The sequence below is a fragment of the Macaca nemestrina genome, chromosome 15, assembly GCF_043159975.1.
Source record: "Macaca nemestrina isolate mMacNem1 chromosome 15, mMacNem.hap1, whole genome shotgun sequence".
In the NCBI taxonomy this organism is placed as follows: Eukaryota; Metazoa; Chordata; class Mammalia; order Primates; family Cercopithecidae; genus Macaca; species Macaca nemestrina.
Genome location: NC_092139.1, coordinates 251838 through 267045, shown reverse-complemented (window position 1 = coordinate 267045; position 15208 = coordinate 251838). Strand labels below are relative to the sequence as shown.

At 51.0% G+C, this 15208-nt stretch overlaps 1 protein-coding gene across 25 annotated transcripts in view; it reads left to right on the top strand.

The window, feature by feature from the left end:
* The window catches only part of LOC139358406 (disco-interacting protein 2 homolog C-like), a 229441-nt gene that overhangs the window by 145122 nt on the left and 69111 nt on the right, over positions 1-15208 (top strand). The gene's annotated exons all lie outside the window — the stretch shown is intronic.

Below are 15208 nucleotides of genomic sequence, written 5' to 3'. Positions count from 1 at the left end.
AATATCTACCTGTCATTTTCCCATTTGATTAATAGATGTCAGAGGGCTTAAATTTTGAGTGCCTGAATTCACTGAAATTAAAACTTCTTACATCAAATGTAATTAAACTGAATGTAGCAACAGTGCATGCTTTTATAAGTACTGATCAAAAAATATATAAAAACACATATCCATGAACATGCAGATGGGGGCAACATATTAAACCATGGAAGTAGAATTAGTATTGTTTTCTGAGAAGACAAATTTTTAAAAAGCTAAGGGGTCTTATAACTTTCTAGTTTCCAACTTATTTACCCTAAAGTGGAAGATTGACAGCAGCAGAAGAGGAGATCCTGGGCCAGTGCAGGCTCTGGGAGCAGCGGGGTGAGTGCTGGAAGGAGCTGGCTGGAGGCAGAGCCAGGGAGGTGCTCAGGCAGGCCAGGACGGCCTCAGGGCACGCGGCTCAGTGAGTGAGAAAAGGTTCACATTTCTTGGAGAGCCCTTGACTCTGCCCACGGAAAACCCAAACTCCTTCCAACGGGGATGTGCATCTCATGTAAAAGTTGTTACTCCCAGAAAGAAAACCAGTGGATGTAGAAATATTACGTATGCAGAAATTACTTCAAATTTGTTTCTAACCTTATCCTTTTCTTCCCCCATCTTAATGTGTGGTGACTTTCTGCAGGTGACGCACACATCTTAGGAGAGGGCTGTATTTCAGTTGCTGTTGGCTCTGATGTGACTTTGTGGTGTCCGATGTTCTTGTTCTGAGGTTCTGCCCAGAACGTGGCTCCTCCCTGCTGAGCGTTGCTTGTTGAAGGCCCGTGTGGAAACTTTCCCTGTAAGCTCGTTGACCGCAGCAGTCTTGGTTAAGAAACCTTTGGACCTCCTGAGACTTCACACAGCCTTCTAACCTTTCTAGTGTGTCCTTTTCATTTTACTGTTCCCCGTTAACCCAGATGTTTTCTAGAATGTAAGTAATCTGCTGAATGCACGGTGGGGGGTGCCCTCCGTTGGCTCTGGGGAGAAGCATCGCTGTTTCTCCGGGTGGAGCTTCCCGCCCACCATGGTGTGCTCCAAGACGCAGCAGGGTTCTTTGGCAGAAATAATCGTCGAAGGCCTGCGTCTCCGTGGCAGGGTGGCTGTGGGTATGGGACCTCGCGGCCATACCGGCCCCTCCCTATCAATGGCACCACGGAGAGGAGCAGGGGGAGGCCTGGGATCTGTCTCCAGAGTCACAGCTGTGCTTCCGAGACTGCGTCGTCCGTTTGTAACTAGACATGCAGAGAAAGTGTTGGAGATCAGCAGGAGACGGTGTCTGTCCCTAATGAGCTCAGGCGTGCCCTTGAGAGGGTCAGGTTTCTGTGCGGCTGATCTGGACTCAGCCTGGCTGTGGCAGTGCAGGTGACTGCTGGGCTTTGGCAAGGCTGCACCCACTATCCGTCTGAAATGGCCCCCTTCCCTGGCTCGCGGTGTCAACTGGGCCCCCAGGCCTGATTTCCCGCCAGGACGGAGGCCCTGTGTATGTGTCGGGGATGGGGGAGGTGGGGGTCCTACTTTATTGCCGTATCCAATGCCACGCGGGGTCAGCACTCAGGAAACATGTGCTGTGTGGGTCAGCGATTGAGTTCAGAAACCTGGAAAATTCAGCAGTGTAGGCTTTGGGCATGACCCGTCCAGCCTTGGGGCTCTTTCTTTCTCTGAATTTCCTTCCATTGCATCCTCCTCATCCCAGGGGCCCCTGTTCCCATATGGCTGTTGGCAACTTCACAGGTTCCTCTGCCTCCCCTCCCGGGCCCTGGTGTGGCTGGGGCAGCTAGTAGCTGTGCAGACCCCACAGCCAGTAGATCATTGGTGCCAACGCCTTGGGCCTGGTTTACTTGAGTCAAGGACGGCAGTACATGGCTGAGCCCACCCCGAATGCCTGGATCGGAAGGCCTTGGGTTGCAGAGGGGTGGGGGTTGGATATTGAAGGACAACCTGCAAAGCAGAAGGGGAAATGGCTGTGCTGATGGGCAGCTAGAGGAGTCTGTGCAGAGCCTGGGACCCAGTGCAGACACAGAGCTGACATGGGCAACGCAGTGACACGGCCACCGTGGAAGTGGGCAAAGTTACAGGCTTCAGACCGATATGGAGGGGCTGGTCTAAAAGGATCCTCATTTTCCTTTAATCCTAACAATTGCTGGCTTACAGGGTGGGGGAGTGAGATCTGTGGTGGCCGCGAGGAGAGACAGGGATTTTAATTAAACCCCTCTTTCTGGGAGAGGGGAGTAGCCGTTTCTGTAGGGCGGTGAGCATCGTCATCTCAGGCAGCTCAGGCTGCTGTAACGAAACACCATTGACTGAGCGGCTTATGAACAACAGGAATTTGTTTCTCACAGTTCTAGCGGCTGGAAGGCAGGATCAGGGTGCCGCACGGGTGAATTCTGGTGTGGGCTCTTTCCTGGTTGGCACACACCTTCTCTCTGGCCCTGACACAATGGGAGGGTGAGGGATTTGCTGGGCCCCTTTCTGAGGCACAAATCCCATTCAAGGGTCTCCAGCCTCGGGAACTCATTACCTCCCAAAGACCACCTGACAGCATCACATTGAGGCTGAGGATTTCAACCTGTGTTTTGAGGGGCAGGCAGGCAGTTTGTAACCGTCACCCTCTTTGTGTATTTCTGACTCAACATTGAGTCTGCCTTTGGCTCTCCAGTGGACAGAGCCTGTGTGGACACTGAGCAAGGTCAGAGCTGCAAGCATGTACACATCGGGGGCAAGGGAGCTGCCAGGGGTGTGAGAACGGGGTTTCAGCATCAATCGGAGCTGCTTTCCTGGCAAATGTACTCATAAGCTATCCTGGCAACATTTGCTTTTCACGAAGAGTCGATGAGGCAGTGGGGGCAGCAGGCGGTGTTGCCAGAAGCTTGGAACTGATGAGCAGCAGAGAAGGGGCAGAGGCCACGACCTTGGGGTAGTCAGCAGTGCCAGGTGTCTGCCCTCCAGGCCTCACGTCTGTGACTGTGTAGAGACCGAGCCGACCGGGGCTTGCCGGCCAGTGTGGCTCTCATACAGGTGATTATCGCGTTGTGCTTTCTATGTAATGTTCCCTCAACCCCACGCCCACCCCACCAATTTCTGTGCCTAGCAGAAATCATGCTGCGTTTCCTTGATGAAGCCTTGAGTTTCCTGTGGAGATGTAGGAATAGCATGATTTGGCTCACGTCAAAATACTTTGCAGTGAAGCTGCACGGAAGAGGTTTCTAGGCTTCCATTTGACGTTTTCAACAATGCCTGAGTGTTACAGGACCGTCTTGCTTGTTAATAAAGCACCAGATGAAAAAGGCTACTGGTTAATAAAGGAGACTTTTTACATTAGCACAGAGAGGGTGGCTTGAGATAAATTCAGCGTAACGTAGGTGTGTTGGTAAGCCATCAAAAGGACCATCTCTCTGCTGGTGACACATGTTTTCCGGTATTGGTTTTGTTCTGTAAAAGGATGACTGGCATTCGGCAGAGTCATTCCAGAATTCACCTGGAAGGCGTCCACATGGTGCCTTGTTTTCTCCTGACATTCTGGGCACCACGAGGGATTATTCCTGTCTTCAGCACTAGCAGGAGACTTTTCCTGAACACCTGCTCCTCTTTGGCGTTGTGGGTGTGAAGGGGTCAGAGTGAGCCTGTCTTCATGGAGTTTTCAGACACCATGGGGATAGTGTGGCACGAGTGTCGGGCTCGGGTGGGAGGGAGACTTTCCCCAGAAAACAGCTGCCGTTTCCAGGACGGCCCTCGACCCCTCCTCCCTCTGTTCCTCTGCGTCATGTCTGAATTAAGGCTGTTCTATCGTAGCGGGGGTGTCATGTTAACTGGAAGTGTGCTTTTTTACTGGGCAGTAAGTAAATTAATGGTACATTTGCCAAGGACAGCGAGGTTTGATTTGATGAATCCAGTGGGGGAAAGGAGAAGGGGCTTGGCTGTGTGGGGATGTATGTGATGGGAGCAGAATGGAGTAGCCATGCAGGCTGTTGGGATGGAGGGGCCACGCCCACATTTCCATGGGATCCGTCGCTGTTTGTGCCACTAGACCTGAACCTCTGTCTCTACTTCTAACACCCGTATAGTGAGGAAGCCCCTGATGGGCCTGAGTTGTTACTTCCCATGGCCATTGCTGGGAAATGCCCCAGACGCCTCTCCAGGCTGGTGACGGCCCTGGGGCTGGACACTGGCTTTGTCCTGAGTTGTTTCTTCTTGTGGCCATCGCTGGGAAGTGCCCCGGACACCTCTCCTGGCTGGTGACGGCCCCAGGCCTGGACACTGGGTTCGTCCTGAGCTCTGCGAGGGGCTTTGGCTCCACGTGCAGCAGGCATCTGTGCATCCCTTTGGATGTGAGATGTTGGCGCTCGGCTTGGAGGCCAGCGCAATCTGGGTGTGGTCAGGATCCAGTTCATCCTTTGGAGAGAGAGCACCTGCCCAGGGACCCCTCTGAGGTACATAGTCATGCAGTGCCCTCACAGGATGCCCGGTCCCCCGAGAACTTCCCGCCATTCCCCTGGACCCTCAGGTATGGGAGTCAAGTGTGGTGTGTGTGTCACAGGCGGGGGTACTGAGGACACCACGTGCCTGCTCGTGCGAAGACCTGAAGTGCTGCTTGAGCTCGTTCCCAAGGGGCCGTTGGCATCTGGGGGCCTGTGGGTGTCTTTCCACTGGCAGGAAATAATGGGTGGCCCATGTTACCTTTTGTGTCTTTTTTTTTCTTTGCCGAAAAGCCCTAATGCCAACGTCGCTGTCCTGCTATTGGAACCGCCCACCTCAGGCTCAGTGGCCCTCCTGTTTCTGGGCTGCTGCAGTGTTGTGTTGGGGTAACTGTATTAACTTCGTTTGAATTTTCTTCCTGTTCTTTTGGAATAAGTGTTGATAGTTTGTGCTGCTTGTTCACCCCAGAGGCGAGGATGTCCTTTAGGCCTGGAGGAGCACAGCCCCTAGAGGGAGGTGCCGGGCCTCTACCTCTCATGTCATCAGCAGCCCTCTCCACACGTCTCCTCTTCACTCCTCGTGCCCACGGCTGGGGTCACGGGCCGCTCGCTCTGCTGTTTGAGATCCTCGGAAAAGATGTTTGCCCTGAAGAGAGATTGGGGGTGTGTGGCTGATTTTAAATAGGAGGAAATGATTGTAACAGAATGAGCAATGCCTAGCACTTAGTCTCAGGCTTGAGAAATTGTGTTTTAGAAGCAAGGTATCCCCAACTCCGGTTTCCTTCAAATTAAATCTTTTAAAGAGTCCACAAATATAAATAGTTAAAGCCTAAAACTATGCAACAGAGGGCCTAGAGCCCAAGCCACTGCCACCTCTGACTCCAAGACACCTCAAAAACTTGGCCCTCCTCCTCAGAGAACCCCCCTTCTGCTCCTCCTTCCACACTGCTCCCTCCACAGTGCTCCCTCCACAGTGCTCCCTCCACACTCCTCCCTCCACACTCCTCTTCCGCCCCTCCCCTTCTTCCTTCCCTTTCCCTTCTTCCTTCCTTCCTCTCCCCTTCTTCCTTCCTTCCTCCCCTTCTTCCTTCCTTCCTCCCCTTCTTCCTTCCTTCCTCCCTTTCCTCCTCCCTCCTCTACCTCCTCCCTCCTCTTCCTCCTCTTCCCCCTCTTCCCCCTCTTCCCCCTCCCTGTCCTTGGGCAACCTCCATGGAACTCTGGTTCAAAGTCACCGGTCTGTGGGGCCGCCCATTTGATAGACGACCACGCTGGGGATCAGACACAAGTGACTGACTCAGACCAGCTCGCATGTCGTCTCCTGCCTCCCGTAACACCGGGTTGTCCCTAATGGAAGAGAATCAATGATGCTGCTTCACTGATCTCCAGGGAAAACAGGTTGATAACAGGTTATAAACATGGGAATGTTTTGGAAAAAGCGTCGTCCACTTGTCAGCTCCATCTCTCCTGCCCGGAAGATGTAGGGGAAACCTGCCTTCAGCCCACCCTCATCCCATAACAGGACAGAGGACAAAGGGGCAGAGACCCAGGTCCTGTCAGTGCCCTCAGGAAACCCCCCATTTCCTCCTCATGGTGGAAGTGGAAACCATCCCACTGGACTAGATTTTCCCGGGAAGCCCCTTCACCCCGAAAGCAAGGAATCTGGTTTGAGCACACACCATTCTCGGTGCCATGACTTTCTGCTGCTGAACCCTGCATACGTGGCCCATTGATCTTGCTAGTCCAGTGTTACTGGGTCCTGGGAGTTTCTGTGGGCTGATGGCAGGTGTTTACCATTGTGTTCAGAGGGGAGAACAGAACTTTATTTGTCGAAATCAGATGATAACCATTGCCATGTGATTCCTTGGGTTGGTTTGGGTGGGGGGTGCTCAATGCTTTTCCTGAGGGCTAAGTTCTAGTTTGAGACCGTCTCTCTTTGTCGCCCAAGCTGGAGTGCAGTGGTGCGATCTTGGCTCACTGCAACCTCTGCCTCCTGGTTTCAAGCAGTTCTCCCTGCCTCAGCCTCCCAAGTAGCTGGGATTATAGGTGTGTGCCACCACGCTTGGCTAATTACAAAAATATTTAATATAGGCTGGGTTTTGCCATATTGGTCAGGCTGGTCTCGAACTCCTTGCCTCAAATGATCGGCCCACCTTGCCCTCCTAAAATACTGGGATTACAGGCTTCAGCCACTGTGCCCGGCCTGATCCTGACATCTTTTAAAGCTGCCTTCATGTACCAAAAGCCAGTCTATGTTTGAAAATCAGTCTTGAAGAGCCTAGGAGGAGAGGGATAAGCTTCAACTAGGTGAATAACTATGCATATGTTAAAAATATGGGCCAAAATCCTACCCCAAATGTTAACTCTTCTGCTTTGCGTATTATATCCATTTATAGTTATTTCAGCACTAAGATTTTTAAAGACTCTTTTGATAATTATGGAGAAATTACTATTAAAACTCAGCTGCATTTGTAACACTTCAAAGAACTAATTGGATGACATCATTTTTCCCAGAGGCATTTTGGATTGTTATATAATTAATGTTTATCTCTTTGCCAGAAATCTTTTTTTTTTCTTTTCCAGAACAGATACCTGAAAAGAAAATTTCCTTTGCATTAAGTGTTATTTCACTGTGTGACAATCAATTTTTGAACGTGAGAACAAGATCATCATGTATTTTTGGGATAAATCTTGCTTAATAGTGATAATGCTAAGTGTTAAAATTATGCAACAATTTGTTTCTTTGAAAATTACTATTTGCCTGCTCACCAGGTGGGAGCTGATGAGAACGTGGATGTAAAAATTAAATTGTATTTAGCTTGTATAAAAGAAGTTTTAAAAAAAAAAAAGCTTTTTTTTTTGTTTTGTTTTGTGCTACTACTGAAGTTGCTTCGTTGTGGAAATGAGGTTATTGCAGGCACCTAGAATTTTATCTCCTTGTACAATGGGAAGAAATTCTCCAACAAGCACAGGAATCTGACTTTCTGATATTGAGACTCCTAGGCATCAAGCCCCGTGGAAAGGTTGGTGATTTACGTGAGCGTTGGCGTTGATGTGGGCACCCTCCAAGCCGGACGCAGGGAGCAGGGAAGGGCAGAACAGGCCCCTCAGGAGCCATGAGAAAATCAAGTGTTGGCAGCAGTGGTGAGGGTTGATGTCAGGGGCCAGGAGGAGGTGGTGAAGGGAGTATGTGCCTCAAGGCAGCCCTGGAACCCGTGGTCCCTGCAGTGAGGTCTGATCTGCAGGGGATGTGGACGGCCATGTGGCGAGGCCCACGGACAGCCTGGACTTGGCTGCCTCAGAACTCTGGTGGACGTTGCAAACGGCCCCACAGGGTTGCAGTGCACATTCCTCGGACAGAGAGAAGACGCTTGTAACTGTTCTCGGCACGAAGCCAGCGCCCTGTGAACAGTGGCCACTGCTGTCGTGACTGAGTGCCGTGCAACTGGAGGCATTTGCTCTGCTCAGTTCACTTAATTGGGCCAGGAATGGGGTTGCCCTGCCTTCAACAAGCTTGACGCATTGAACGAGGACTCAGTAAAGTACTCTGTAAATATGCTCTCCTGGCTAGAGTGAGCAAAGCCCAGGGAGAGAGTGGTTCCTCAGTATTAGACAGGTGTTTGGCGGGGCCAGCTGTGTGGCTGCCAGAGCGAATGTGACCAGGAAGCCTCTGTTCCCCCGGAGGTGGCCAGCGTAACTGTTACACGTGCCGTAGGTAGAAAGTGGGCACTGCTGGGAAACTTGCTCATGCTGCTGTTTCCTGATTGGAAATTCAAGGTTTCTGAGCATCCTACATCGAATTTGTACATTGCTGAGACTGTACACCTTTCAACACTTGTTTTTTCCTGCTTTTCGGATCTATACAACCTGATATTTGGCCGTGGCTTCCAGAACAGGCTGGATGCAGAGTGAAGTCCTCTCCTCACTGTCAATCTTTGCAGATGTCTTTCTTGAGAGTCTCAATTAGGTTTTTACTTAACTAGACTTTTTAAATTGCCATGCTCATAACTCTACCAGTTACAATGGTGAGCTAACATGGGATTTTGGTTTTACTTTGATGAATGTTTAACATTTGCATGCTGGATGTAGGGGTGGAGGTCATTTATCTGCTTTTCATTTCCTTCTTGGTTATACTTAGTGACTTTCAGGTACGGTGTGGAAAGCCTGGTACAGGGTGAATTGCAGGCTGCAGTGTGGTGCGGTGGACGAGAGGCGTGGGCTGCAGTGTGCACAGTGGATGAGAGTGAAGCTATTTCCATCCTGGAGGGAAACACACAGGAAACAATTTAAAAAACTGATCATCTAGCTTGAATGAGGTCCAACAAATTCAGTTTGCAAAGTTTAACTTCCAAGTTAACTTAGTAACTTTTCCCCTAAGTCATTAATTTAGTAGCTTATGTTTATTGCCTAAAGCATAATAGTCATAAATTCTAAAATGAAGGACTAAACATGTAATAATTTAGGCATACAGCACCTGAAGGGAAAACTGCCAGTATGCTAAAATATTGGATACAGATGCTCAAAAAATATAATGTAGCATTCTTACAATGCATGTGCTTTTAGCATGTAACTTGGTGAGTAGTTTTGAGCTATATTTGTAGGAATGTGTATCTTGAATACTTTAGGACACCACTGGAGATGTGTGCTTGAGAGGTATAAATACTGAATGTTCTTCTCCCTTCCTTTAAATGAAAAACATTAGCTCCCTTGATTTTTATTTTTATTTTTTGAAGTGGACTCTCACTCTTGTTGCCCAGGCTGGAGTGCAGTGAGGCAGTCTCGGCCCACTGCAACTTCCGCCTCCAGGGTTGAAGTGATTCTCCTGCCTCAGCCTCCCCAGTAGTTGGGATTACAGGTACCCACCACCATGCCCCGCTAATTTTTGTATTTTTATTAGAGATGGGGTTTTGCCATAGTGTCCAGGCTGGTCTCAAACTCCTGACCTCAGGTGATCTGCCCACCTCGACCTCCCAAATTGCTGGGATTACAGGCGTGAGCCACTGCGCCTGGCCAGCTCCCTTCTATAATGATTTATACAGTTGTTTTTGCTTTTCGTTTTTTCGAGACGGTGTCTCACTCTGTCGCCCAAGCTGGAGTGCAGTGATGCAAATCTGGGCTGACTGCAGCCTTCACCTCCTGGGCTCAGGTGATCGTCCCACCTCAGCTTCCTGAGTTGCTGTGACTAGACACACGTCACCATGCCCAGCTTTATTATTATTATTATTGGTATTTTTAGTAGAGACAGGGTTTTGCCATGTTTTCCAGGCTGGTCTCGAGCTCCTGGGCTCAAGCAATCTCCTGGCCTCAACCTCCGAAACTGCTGGGATTACAGGCGTGAGCACCACATTTGGCCCATTTTTTTTTTTCTTCCAGGATTAGGAGTCGACTTTCAGAAAATCCTTCAACCTTGCAAGCTTAATTTTCCATAAAAGTATTCCTCTAGGATAAAAACAAGACACAAAGAAGTACGTGTGGACTGCAGTTAAAAATTTTCAACACAACTTAGCTTAGGAAAGTTGACATTTACAAAGAGCAGGAGGCCCGTTCAGTGCCTTCTAGGCACTGGGAATGGCGGTCTGTGGGCGACCCTAACATGTGCGGCGTCCTGAGACGTGATCGTGGTGTTCACGCTTTTACCGAGGGCTTCCCGGGAGTACCAGAGGCTGTTCTTCTGCAGTCGGCCAGCCAGGCAGCAGCTGCTGGAGAAGGAACAAATAGCAAAAGACAGATGTACACGGTGTTATTGTGGCAGAGAGGTTAAAACCAGGGTCACTTTGTTCTTACAGTTTTAAAAAGCTAATAATGAAGTCCTTAAATATGTTTAGGATTTCAAAGTAGTTGTGGGTGTGTCTGTGTCTCTAGCTCCCGTTCGGGTGCTTCCTGCGAAGAGAGCTCAGAGACGCCACCTTTCCTTGATGAGGTGACAGGGCCTGGAGAGGTGTGAACCCCGTGGTGGGGGGATGACTGACCTGGGGTGAGTCTGGGTCAGTGTGGGGATCCAACCCCACTCCACATTCCTGTAGGGAATCCATAGTTCTAAGTCTTTATGATAGGGGTAAAAATAACCTGGAAGAGGTGTTATTTTTTAAGAAGTAAGTGCCATGCTCTTTTTTCCTCATACTTTTCCGTGTTTAAGCAGCATTGAAGGATAAGGCACTAGTAGCATGTTGTTTTGAAAACAATGTTGTTGGTTATTTTACGTTGAATATGGTACTAAGGTTGCCTGGTAACAGAAGTTTTCCTTAAACAACATAGAACTCTGTTGAATCTGTTGCCCCATTGGCTGAGCCGTCTGAAATCAGTGCAGTAGCAGCTGAAGAGGCCTCTTCCCCTTGGAGGAAGCCGCTGGATTGGCAGGAGGCACCGCGCTTGACTGAGGGAGTGAGGCGCCCTTGCAGGGACCCCACGTGGCCCCTGCAGCTCTCTCCTGCCCCCTGCTGGTTGGCCAAGCAGCCTTGCGACAGTGTGCTCAGTGTGAATGTTCACTGGGGCAGGCCAAGGCTTTTGTTCCAGAAACACTGACTTCAGAAATGGCCGGCTGTGTGTGTTGAGCATGGCAAGAAAGACTTACGTGTGTCTTAAACCTCTTGAACAAAGCAAGTTGATGTTTCAAATGCATCTCGAAGGCTAATGACTTTGCTATGGTCAATATTCAGGAGAAAAGAGGGTTTGATGAAACAGAAAGACAGGAGTGGCAAGGGACGTGCTTGTGCCCCGTATGACTAAGCGATGTCCTGGCCGTTCCACACCACGGCCTCTGAGCAGCCAGCCTGCGGATACTGGGTCAATTTAGATACCCTTGATCTCTGCAGAGGTTTGATCAGGTAGCCCAAGAGCAGATAAACACAAACGCTGACTGGAAACCCTGGCACACGGAGACACTGGAAACAGCAAGCTGCTATTAACATCATAGTAAGAGACAGTCGCCTGCTCTCAGGGGTGTCAGTTTCTTTTGCTTCTAGACGTTCATCTGCGTTACAATACAGTTTTGCTCAGTTTATCCCCATTACTCCACTGTCTTCGCTGTTAAAGTCTCAGCCAGCACTTAGCTCTGACACTGCAGGAGTTTCACTGTGCGGCTGACCAGGCCTACCTGGCTTGGCTGTAAAGCAGGTGAGATTTTCCGGAAGGCAGTAACGAGAACCCGAGGCAGGAAAGAGCATTGCTGGTCTACATAGGGCAGTGCACCTGCAGCAGAGCATGTACGTGCACGTTCAGGCTAAACAGGTGTAGGAGAGAAGAAAATCACCTACAATTAGTCACTTAAAATGCCACACACCCAACCCTTGAGACCCTAGCACATAGAGCAGTAGTGGTCTTGGAGATGGCAGGTGTGCTGAAGTCTGATTTTCTCACTTAGCTTTTCCAGCAGCGTTTTCCTCATCTCTAAGCTGGGGCTAACAACTGCCATGCGTAGATTTGTGCATGGAACCGTGCGTGTAAAGTGGGGTAGCCCCCAGGACCTAGGAAGGACTCGTGGTCAGTGTCGGTGGTCATGCGTGCTGTACGGGTCCCCCAGGAAGATGATTGCTACAGATAACTCCCTCCGTTCAATGTCACTGAATGTAAAAGGTGGGACATTGGCTTCTGATGTGTATGGTTTGCTGTAGGCCACGCTGCACCCCGTGGTTCCTGAGCCCTGAGCTGAAGTACATCCTGCTGCATCGCCTGTGTCGCTTTTGCTGTGTCACTTAGAGCTCCTGCCCTGGGAAACTTCCTCGCGCCTGACGAGCACCACAGTTTGCAGCAAGACCTGTCCAAAGCGTGGACTGCGAGAGCCCCGCTGTGGTCCTCTCCTCTCCATGTTGGGAGCGACTTTGTGGGGTTTGTCGGCCCTTCTCTCAGGTGTCCTGTGTCTCATGGATCAGCCGACGAGCCCCGTCTGGAGGAGCACTCTGCAAAACGCTGCCGGCCACCCAGATCTCCTAGCGCAGAGTGAGGCCACATCTGCAGACTTGACCGCACAGAGTCCCGAGGCATTCGGCAAGAAGGGGAGTGGGATGTGTGTGAGATCCCACTGCGGAAGCCGGCTCTGCTCCGTACTCTGCGTGCGGGGTGCCTGATGTTCAGACCTGCTGTGTCTATCGGGGGCCATGGCGGGGTGGTGGGAGTGGGGGCAGGGAGCAGCGTGGATGGATCCAGGAAAGGACTTAGTTGAATCCCAGCTGCCCACATACCTGTTGCTGGTCTTGGACAAGGTCCCTAGTTTCTCTGGGCTTTCGGTTTGATTGTAAGACTAGGACGCCGCCCTAGTCTGAAGATGTCGGTGTGTGCGGGAATGCCTGGCGCAGTCACCATGGGTTTTCCTTCAGCCTCCTCCGTGCCCCTCCCTGGGTCAATCAGTATCCATGCGTGCCACAAGTAAATTACAGTCCCTCCGAAAACCAGTTGACCCGAGTTTTATGGTCGAGCATGGTGAGTGTCCTTGCCAGGAAATGCCACTAGATGTCTTGGGCCTGCTCCTCTACCTCCACAGCAATCCCCGGAACAGGCTGGTTCAGGACGTGGGAGGTGGGAGTCGGTGTTGTACCTAGGACAGGCTGAAGTCAAAGGCTCATTTGCTCTGTGAGGGGTGATCAGGATGACACATCAAGTGGAGCCCCATGGCTGACCCTGGAGGTGGACGGTCGGGTCGGATTGGCTGCCCTCCAGCACGTGTTTCGAGTGATGCCTTCCCTGGGTTACGCAGCCCTGATCTGTAGGGCACAACTTCCCAGCTCCAGCCAATCTGGTCTTGCCGTCTCCTTCCAAGAAGGTAGGTGCGGCGCAGTTGCCTTTAAGCGGCTCCTTCTGGACACCGCAGGGCAGCAGCAAGCAAGCATGGGCGACTTTTTTCTTACGTTGACCACAATACGCGGGGCCAGCTTTGCACGATCCCATTCAGCATCACACGTGTGCATCGGCCACTCACCTGTCCATCTGCCACAGACAGGCTTGGACAGGACCATTGAGTGGCCTTTACGGCAAAGAGCCTAAAGGGCTCACAGGAAACCTGGACCCAGCGCAATGGTAACAGCGCAGCAATACCTGTCATTGATCAAGGGGTATTCTGGGCCCGACATGGTGTTAAGTGATCCAGTTCGGTTAGCACTCTTAGAATTAACCCCCTTTTGCCTATCAGGAAATCGAAGACGGAGGGCATTAACGCCAGGGAGCAGGGAGTAAGGGGACACACAGAGGGGCTGAGGGGCTGGGCATTCTGAGCCCACGGATCTGCCCACAGGCCCCGGCTGCACGGGCACCAGGGCTGCTGCTCTGGAGGGGATGAGGAGCTCTGGGGAAAAGATGGAGCCTGACGTGGGTAAGATTTGGATATTTTCAGAAGAGATTTTCAGCCTGGAATGAGGGTGTAAGTGACTGAATCGGAGTGATGAGCCAGATAGCCCGGCTGCGGGAGCTCCCCTGTGGGGTGAGGGAGGAAGGCCTTGGGGGCGTGTGGCTGAGCAGAGGCGCTGGGTCGCCAGGAGCCGCCGCGGGTTTGGAAAGGGGGAGAAACGCAGCGCCCTGCACTGCAAGGGCACCGAGACGTGGTTGTGGTTCTTCCTGACCGTGACAGGCACAAATGGTGCTGATGGTGGAATGCACGGAGTTTGCCTTCAGAGAACTCCTGCTGTCTTTTAAAACCTGGGCCTCTCATTTAAACTTGGTGGCCTCAGGTGAATGGTCAGAAACAGTTTCTGATGAGGTTGCAGAGACTGTGCATGGCCTCTGATTGTGCACATCCTGTGATTGTGTATAGTCTCTGATTGTGGCCTCTGGCCTCTTTGTGGCCTCTGATTGTGTGGGTCTCTGTGTGTGGTCTCTGATTGTGTGTGGTCTCTGATTGTGCTCAGTCTCGGATTGTGCGCGGCCTCTGATTGTGTGCGGCCTCTGATTGTGGGTTGTGTGAGTTTCCCGGGATTAAGTAGATGAGCCTCGTGCTGGAGCAGGTGTGCCTTGTGTTGGGCATGTGGATAAAGAAGTTTAACCCATCCCCTCTTTGAGAATGGCAGGGCAGTAACAAAGGCGGTTGATTTATACATGGCCATCCTCGTGAGGTGAGGACCTGAAAGGTTTACTGCTTTCCCGGAAAGCTGCTCTGGGCGTCACCATCACTGATCATGGACAGCAGCTCAGAAGCCCCCTTAAGGTGCAGGGAGGGACCGGCGCTGGTCCTGTCTGTGCCCAGGCTGCTGGTCACCCTGACGGCCAGGCGATGGCTGCCTGTGCACGAAGCTGGGGTTAGAGTGAATTTGGGCAGTGTCGGCTTTGATTTAGGTCAAGACTGATCAGTCTTCCTAAAATACTAGCCATGAAAGCTTTCATAGATTGTAGTTCTTTGGGAGATTTATATGTGGTTTTTAAAGCACAGGGCCCATGGCCAGTGTTGAATTACATTTTGTTCAGTGTAACTGACAGGACACTGGACCTGAGTCTCAGGCCTGCCACAGGGTTCAGGGAGCTTCAGAGAGGGAGATGTTTGTGCTCAAGTTTTCGCAGATGGGATGGGACATGGGCATGGGGCTGGAATGCTCTAAACTTCAATCTTCAGTCATCGGTATCACCTGTGCACACGCATATCGTTTTCAAAGATGGACAAGCTTTTGGGAAATATCTGAAGACTTTTCCAGTTTTGAAAGAAGCCGGGATGACACTGGAAACGTCAGGTGTCTTGGCTGCTGATCAGGTCCATCACCACGCACATGGTCCCTAACCTGGCCCACCTCTGATCATGCACAGCGGGTGATGAGGTCCATAACCTCACACTTCTGTGCACAGCAGGTGACCAGGTCCCTAAC